Here is a 9,226-nt window from a genome sequence, read left to right on the forward strand (position 1 = left end):
GTGGGAGGAGAAAGGGGAAACTGATCACAAGGATCTACATATAACCCCCTCCCTGGGGGATGGACAACAGAAAAGTGCGTGAAGGGAGACAGTGGTCAGTGTAAGACATGAAAAAAAGTTTTATAAATTATCAAGGGTTCTTGAAGGGGGAGGATAGGGGAGAGGGGAAAATAAGCTGATACCAAGGGCTCAAGTAGAAAGAAACTGTTTTGAAAATGATGATGGCAACATGTGTGCAAATGTGCTTGATACAATGGATGGATGTAGTGATTGTGATAAGAGCTGTACGAGCCCCAATAAAATAAGTTAAATAATTTAAAAAATTCATTTCTAGAATCTTAAAAAAATTTAACAGTGTTATTGACATATAATTTACATATCATACAATTCAACAGTTTAAACATACTAAAAAGAGTTGTATAATCATTACCACAAAATCAATTTTAGAGCATCCTCCTCTTTCTTGTACAATTTATTATTATCCCCTACTTACCCCCAACTTCCCCTGCCATAATCCTAATAAATTATCAAAATTCAGTTATGATCACTATATATTTACCTATCCTGGATTTCATATAAAGCAAAACATACCAAAAAAAAAACAAAAACCAAAAAACCAACAACAATAACAAAGTAAGAGAAAAACCTCAACCAAAAGGGAAATAAAAAGGAATTTTTAAATGGAACAAATTTAAAGTGGGTCAAAAGGGAGAACAAATGATAAGGTGTTAAATTTTAACCCCACTACATTAGTCCACTTTCCAATGCACTGTGTCTGATAACAAGGCCGTTCATGTCCCTGGTCAATGGTCTGAGGGGATTCATCTGAGGCTTAATCCTGGAAGGTGAGAGACTACAGAATGGTTAACCACTTCCACAGTAGATTAAATTTAAGAAATATTGCTGACTTTATTTTCCTCTTGTTGCTATGTGTCCTTCCATTGATCCCAGCTCCGGATCTGATAGCACAGAGTAGAACCGCCCCCCACGTTTCCTGGGCTGACAGCTTCACAGGAGCAGATTGTATCCACAACCCCTGTGGCACGTAAACAGCACACTGAGCATAAACAGCCATGCCACAGCCACTACAAAGGGGGAAAGAAAGAAGTTGAGTCACTTTCATTCTGATGTTGTATATGAGCAGTTTAAGGCTTTATTTGGAGGTAATTTTTAAAACTGATAAAGACCGGTACTTGCACATTTCACTTCATGCACGAAAGAATTCACCGAATTTAAAACAATGTTTGAAAGGTTAAAATGTTTTCTTTTAACATTATTTGTGTTTTCTGTTTTGATTTAGTGTATGTTATTGTTATTTTTAATAAATAGGAGCCACATCACTTCATTGGTTACAGTGAATAATAAATGAGGGGCAATAATTCAAGAGGGCCCCACAAAGCGTTGTCATGTACAAAAGAACAGAAAGGACCTTCACCACTTCAGCCTTTGGTTACCTTTTGCTTTTGATCCCTGCTCCTCGCACCCACAGCAGCACACTACTTCCAGAAGGGAACTCTGACTTCAGGTCTGGCACTAGTGTATCACCTTGCATGAATAACGGAGTCTGGAGATCCATCCCTACCTTTAACTGAGGGAACTGGACTAGTCTTCTTTGATTTCCACTCCATCCCAAGGCCCATGACTGTTTTCTTTAAAGAGCTGCACATAAACGAAGTAAAAAGGGCAGACACAAGAAATGGAAACAAGCAGAGGGCCAAGATCCAGCCTCCCACACCGCTGACAGATAGCAGACCTCCTAAGGCTGAAAATGCGAAAAGCTGTGTGGGTCTCATCTAGCTGCAAGGAACATATGCCTTCAGTTTCTTCTGCAACAGGGATCAGCTGGCAAAAATCCAGGGGTAGGCAGGAGGCCAGGCAGACTGGCATGCTCAAGGACAGTGTGCTGGATACAGTGTGTAGCACTGGCACCATAGACAAAGCAAACGAGGTGGCCTAAGAGCATGACATTGAATAGATGTCAGTGCTGACAGCCTGATGAAAAACCGTACCCCAAAGTACAAAAGCGAGTGAGCAATTCAGGTCTGTTCCCTGAGTCCACTTCTCTTCTTTCACACTTTCCCTCCATCGGGGAGACCAAGCAAAACCTAGCTCATCAGTGGAGCAGCCAGGTAGGTCCCCAAAGGCCTGTGAGAGGCCAGAAGATCCTCGTCAAGGTAGCACCAGATTACCACAAAAATATCCACTCCACAGCTGCTGTATACCACACTGGACTCAAACACTACAGGCCAGTATTAATATTTCCAGTAATAGATGTTTTCCAGAGCTCTTTCAAGAACAACCAATCCAGTCTGGAAATGGCTGTCCCTCAGAGAAGACCTTCTGCACCTTCCCATGGTGTTAGCTGATTACACATATTCCCTTTCCCTCACAGAAGTCCGCATGGTTCTGATTCTGTATTACATTTTGAAACAGCATGTCTCTGGAAATTCCCTGCTGTGCGGTAGTTGATCGTCTTTGGAACTTCTCTTGCTTTCAAAGTCAGCAATCCAGGCTAGGCCTGCTAAAAATGAGTTGGTTCTCTGCGGCAAGACAGAACAACAATTTCCTGCCATGGCCAGGGGAAAGTTGCTACCTCCCTAAATTACTTGTTTTAAAACTGTGTTAGTCCAGGTAGACTAGAGAATCAAATTCATACACACTCATATGTATAAGAAAGAGCTTTATATAAAGAGTAATTGTCTATTAAGAAAACATCCCAGTCCCATCCAGATCAAGTCCTTAAGTCCTATATTAGCCCATCTATCTGATACCAGTCTAAATTCCTTTTCAGACTCACACAACACATGCAATGATGCTGAACGCAGGAAGATCACTGGCCAGTGGGTGGAAAGTTTTGTGGATCCAGTGGCGGTGGAAGCATCTCAATGTTTGCGCGGGTCTCCACATGGCTCCTTCAGGTCCAGGGCTCTGGCTCCATCAGCGTAGCTTCATGTGGCTTGTCAACAGGAAGGTGAAGCAGAGAGAGACTATCTGTCCTGCCTACAGGCAGGAAGACAGGAGTTCCCAGAATCCTCAGGAGGAGGCCATGCTCACAGTGAGGCATCTTGGCTATGACCTGATTGACAGGCTAGACTGCACCCCTTCACTGAAATTGACAGAAGATTGTGTAACTGCCACAAAAACGAAATAAACATCAAGAAAATGAGATTCCCAGGTGACGCCACTGGGTGCACTAACTCCGGAGTGAGTTGCTCTATGCTTGCCTAGTGGGAAAAATGCATACTACGAAGCTCCACCCAGCAGAGCTTTTTCCCAGTTCTTTTTTTTTTTTAGTGCCCCCTCATCACTGTATGAGGAGTTTGGAGGTGAGCTTGGAGGTAACAAGATGGATTGACTCAATGGCTACACTAGTGGGCTCGAACGTAGGAATTACTGTGAGGCTGATGCAGAACTGGGCAGTGTTTTGTACAGTTGTACATAGGGTTTCTATGAGCCAGACAAACTCCATGACACTTACCGCATCCAAACGTGCATGTCCAAGAAAAGTTGAACCTTGGATGGGATTGTCTAGGTAGATGTGCTCCAATTCTAATGCTGGAGAGGAACCAACCAGGTGCTGGCAAACTCTCAGTAAGTATTTACAGGAAGTCCCATCGTAAAGAATGTGTATACAGTTTCTTGTGTATCCAGCTTGCTCTGATCATTATCCCAAAGGATGATTCTCTTCCCTTCTGGGTCAGGCCTGAAGGAAGATCCTCCTGACCCAAGGCTGCATTCAGTTACCTTCCTTCTCCTGTGGATTAGTTAGGAGTTATGAGTGCAGAGGTTTTAGAAAGGGGAATATGCATCCCCTTGCTACAGAGCTAAATTTCAAAAGCCTAGGCCTGGCAATTTAGGCTTGCTCTGAGGAGTAGGTTTCTAGGAGGCCAGGAGCTACCCTCACTGTCTACTCATTGGACACGAAGCTTTCCAGACACCCAATAGAAGCGCATAGATCAGGGGTTGGTGCTGATTTGGTTGGGGAGATTTGGTTGCTACTCTGGGAGACTAGAATCCTTGATGGACAGCCTGGTACAAAGCCACAAGTCTATCATGGGGTTGCTTGGTAGGCTACTACAGAGATGAACTACTTTCCCCAAGACCTGCTTCTCTCCACATTAATTGATTAAATTAAATCCTTACAACCCAGCTTCAAGGCAAGAAATAATCCTGTGTGTAGATGTTAAGGCTTAAAGTTAAGATTCATTATTATATGCTATTATTTGATCTTTGGTAAGATCAAAAGGCTCTCAAATTCCCTAACTACAAGTTTACCTGCCCACCCCATCCCTACCCCGCCCCCTGTTTCCAGACATCAGGTGCTATAGCCAAATATCATGCCTAATTATGGCACAGTGCCTGCTTCTACTAAGAAACAGCTCTCCGTCTCTTGCCAACCCACGGAATGGGTCAACCAGGCCAATTACATCTTCCCATAAGAACCAAGGCTCACTTCATCTTCCGTCACAAAATCTACTCCCCAGCCCTCGCTTGTACATTCTGTTCCCCAGTGCAACCCCCATGAAGTCCCAGAGGGCACATTGTCCTGCTCCCAGGCTGCCAGCACTTGTGGCTTATAAACAGCTGCCAGTCTCGTTCATCTAGTGTCACACGTTGTGTCTTTAGCCATCCCCATAGCTCAAGGACAGAAATCCTCCCTGACTAACAGAGTGACTGCGGAGGAATTCAAACATGATTGAGGAGACTCTCGGCCTCTATGACTTCCCTGGTTCACCATTTTTAAGAACCCTCTTGTGAGACACCTCCTTGGAACAGCACACCAGAAAGTTCCATATTCCAGTGCAGCTGGTCCAGAGAGGCCGATTCACCTCGGTTCCTCAACTGTGCAATGAGGTGATGAGAGAGCAATCCCCAGAGAAGGGCATTGTGCTTGGTCAAGTGGAAAGTCAGTGGAAAAGAAGGGCTTCAGTGAGCTGGACCGGCAGGTGGCTGCAGCCATGGGCTCCGACATAAGGACCATTGTGAGGCTGGCACAGGACCGGGCGGGTTTCATTCCTTTGTACACGGGTGCTCTTGTTCAGAACTGACTCAACGGAGCCTAACGACAACCACAGAGCGACCTCTTAGGGGTCTCACAGAGGACTGGATGAATATAAATCAATTGATGTATGCATGCTGGTGCCTGGCACATGTGAAAGATGGTTAATAAAAGTTAGCTATTTTCCTGAATGTATCTTCATCTTTCCTTTTAGAAATTGACCTGATCAGATTCATGGACTTTATTATTTCTGGCACAGAAAAAAAGTGTATTCACCCTACCTGAATCTAGTCTTTCCACCAGCCCAATTCATTTCTCATGCTTAAAATAATTTACTGAATTTTCACGAGAGGCTAAACAAGTAGAACTTGTCCTCTATTTCCCATAGCTCGGGCCTAGGAGGTACTGTGGCAGCCACAGGCTCTGGGGTTGTTAGGTGCCATTCAGTTGAATCCGATTCACTGAGATCTTAGGTTCAACACCCAGAAACGCCACCCAGCCTTACTTCATCATCACAATTATTCGTACGTTGGAGCCCATTGTTGGAGCCACTGTGTCAGTTCATCGTGATCAGGGTCTTCCTCGTTTTTGCCGGCCCTCCATTTTGCCAAGCACACTGTTCTTTAAAAGGGACTGTCCCTCCTGATAAAATGTCCAAAGTATGTGAGATAAAGTCTTGCCATTCTTGCCTCTAAGGAGCATTCAGGCTGTCCTTTTTCCAAGACAGATTTGTTTGTTCTTTTGGCAGTTCACGATACTTTCGATATTCTTCACCAGCACCATAATTCAAATGCATCAATTCTCCTTCAGTCTTCCTTATTCAGTGTCCTACTTTCATATGCATATGAGGCAATCGAAAATACCGTGGCTTGGGTTAGGCATACCTTCGTCCTCAAAGTTACCTCCCGGATTTTCAATACTCTGAAGAGGTCTTGGACAGTATATTTACCTAATACAGCTTGTCTTTTGATTTATTGACTGTTGCTTCCATGAGGATTGATTATGGATCCAAGCAAAGCAAAAACCTTGACAACTTCAATCTTTTCTCTATTGACTACGATGTTCTCTATGGGTCCAATTGTGAGGATTTGGGTCTTCTTGGGTTTTTTTCTTTTCTTTTATCTTTTTTAAAATTTAAATCATTTTATTGGGGGCTCGTACAACTCTTATCGCAATCCATATATACATCCATTGCGTCAAGCACATTTGAACATTTGTTGCCATCATCATTCTCAAAACTTTTTCTTTCTACTTGAGCCCTTGGTATCTCCTCTTCATTTTTTCCCCTCCCCGCTCTCTCCTCCCTCATGAGCCCTTGATATTTTATAAATTACTATTATTTTATCATATCTTACACTGCCTGACGTCTCCCTTCACCCACTTTTCTGTTGTCCATCCCCCAGGAAGGAGATTATGTGTAGATCCTTGTAATCGGTTCCCCCTTTCCACCCCACCTTCCCTCCACCTCCCGGTGATTTGGGTCTTCTTTACGTTGTGTTTTCATCCTTACTGGAGATTGCAATCCTTGACCAAGTTTTCCTCACTTTCAGCAAGCAGGATTGTGTCATCTGCATATTCTTCCAATCCTGCTGCCACATTCTGCTTCATATAGTCCAGCTTCTCGGGTTATTTTCTCATCTTACAGATTGATAAGGATGATGAGAAGATACAAATGGACACACGCCTTTCCTGATTTGCATGCTGTATTCGCTTATTCTGTTCGTACACCCGCTTCTTGATTCATGTATAGGTTATGCCTGAGTACAATTAAGTGTTGTAGAATTCCCCTTCTTCTCAAGCCTATCCATAGTTCCATAGTTTGATATGATCCACACAGTCGAATGCCTTTGCATAGTCAATAAATCACAAGTAAACATCTTTCTGGTATTCTCGACTTTCAGCCAAGATCCATCTGACATCATCAATTGCTCCATAGCCTCTTCTGAATCTGTCGTAAACTTCTGGTAGCTCCCTGTTAAGGTACTGCTTCAAACATTGTTGGATGATTTTGAACAAAATTTTGCTTGTATGTGATATTAATGATATTGTTCACTTGAGCATTCTGTTGAGTGACCTGTGTTTGAAATGGGTACAAATATGGATCTCTTCCAGTCAGTTGACCAAGGAGCTGTCTTCCAAATTTCCTGGTGTAGATGGATGAGCGCTTCCAATACTTCATCAGCTTATTAAACCATTTCAACTGGTATTCCATCGATCCCTGGAGCCTTTTTGGGGGTGGGGGAGGGGGAATGCTTTCAGTGAACCTTGGACTTCTCCCTGTAGTACCACGGGTTTGTATTCATATGCTACTTATTGAAATGGTTGAATGCCCACTAGTTCTTTGGTACCGTGACTATGTATTCTTTCTTCATCATTCAATATTTTACCCAGGGAATCTTTCAATATTGCAACTCAAGGCTTGAATAATTTTGGAGCTTTTTAAGTTTAAGACATGTTGAGCAAGTTCTTCTTTTATGGTTTTCTAACTCTAGGCCTTTGTATATTTCATAATAAAATTTTTGTTTGTCTTCTTGAGCTGCCTTTTGAAATTTTCTATTCAGCTCTTTGATTTCATCATTTCTTCCAATTTCTTGGCTACTCTACAATTAAGAGCAAGTTTCAGTATCTTCTGACATCTACTTTGATTTTTTGCTGTCTTTCCTGTTGCTGTTTTTTTCAGTTTTAATGGCACTTCATCTACATATCATACAATTCAATCATATCAAGAAGAGTTGTACAGTCATCACCACAGTCAATTGTAGGCTGTTTTCTTCTGCCTTGTGCTCATTGTTATTAGTCTTTCCTGTCTTTTTAAAGACCTGTGGCTTTTCCCACGAAGGATGTTCCTGATATCATCTCATGGCTCACCAGGTCTTCTATCATGAGTGCTTAATGCATTCAGTCTGCTCTTGAGATGGTCTCCCAATTCATGTGGCCTCTACTTCAGGCTGTAGCTTGGCTTCCTTTTCATGTTCTCCAACTTCAACCTGATCTTACATGTGAGCAATTGATGGTCTGTTTCAGTCACCCTAGCCTGGTTTTCACTCCTGATAGGGGACTTCACCATCGTCTCTTCTCACAGATATAGTCAATCTCATTTCTGAGTTTTCCATCTGAAGATGTCCATGGATGTAATCACCTTTTGTGTTATTGGACAATGGTATTTGCTATGAATAAATCTTTGGTGTTGCAAAATTCTATCATTCAATCTCCAGCTTCTGCTTTGCGAAGGCAGCTCTTCCTCTGTCATAGTTTGAGTGCCTGCCACGTGACGGGCTCATTTCCAGGCACTATTTAGAAATGCTCGGCTTCTGCTGTTTAGATTTTCAGTAACTGACAGTGTTCTGATGCTACCTATAGGTGGCTCATTTCCTCTAAACCCTATGCTTTCTTCATAGACTGTTCCTCATCTGAAAGTTCCTCTGAAACCCGGTCACCCTGTTGGTATCTGAAATACCAGTGACATCGTTTTCTACCTCACAGTAGCAACAAATTATATCATAGGCTTTGGATTATGAACAAAGAGGCCCTAAAGCATTTTTCATGATTGAAATGAGTCGCTTCTAGCATCCTAACGACATTTACATATGCAGAATGACCCATCTGCCTCACCCCAATAGATACACTCGCTTTCTTCCTTGATCCAAAATCAGAGTGGTCATTATAGATATCTAAAAATATATATATTTTAAGTAGTTATATTATGTTAGGGAATAGATCATTTTAGTCTTTAGGCATGTAAGTTTTTTAAGAGATATTTTGGGGAACAAATCTCTACAGGGAAGCCCACAGCTGTTTATCTAAATATGCATTTATCTAAATATGCATCTCCAGCAAGTTGAGGCCAGTCTGAGTGGAACAGCTCTGGAAAAGAGTGTCAGGCTCCATCAGGAGATGCTATGAAATGACAGAGAAATGACACTGGTTATGATCGTAATATTTAGCAAGTCTTACGACCACTGCAGGGAGCCCTTGGAGGGCAGTGGCTATGTGCTGGGCTGCAGTCTGCACGGCTGGCAGTTTGAACGATGGGGCTTTCTACTCCCGTGAACAGTTACCATCTCAGAAACTCATGAAGCGGTTCTATCCTGTCCTATGGGTATCAACTTGATGGTAGTGAATTTTTTTTATCACTACCACTTACTTTATGTAAATTTGGTCTCTTTCTGGTATATAAAGCTGATGGCTTTAACATTTGGAATTCAGGAGATACTTTATTAAAATAAA

General features: G+C 42.5%; 1 pseudogene; it reads right to left on the reverse strand.

The window, feature by feature from the left end:
* Nucleotides 1-1,602: 1,602 nt before the first annotated feature.
* On the reverse strand, nucleotides 1,603-2,354 carry LOC115870423 (annotated as a pseudogene).
* Nucleotides 2,355-9,226: the final 6,872 nt, after the last annotated feature.

This window comes from Echinops telfairi, unplaced genomic scaffold (genome assembly GCF_000313985.2).
Source record: "Echinops telfairi isolate 266 unplaced genomic scaffold, ASM31398v2 ScPeMD7_2;HRSCAF=8, whole genome shotgun sequence".
NCBI classification, from domain to species: Eukaryota; Metazoa; Chordata; class Mammalia; order Afrosoricida; family Tenrecidae; genus Echinops; species Echinops telfairi.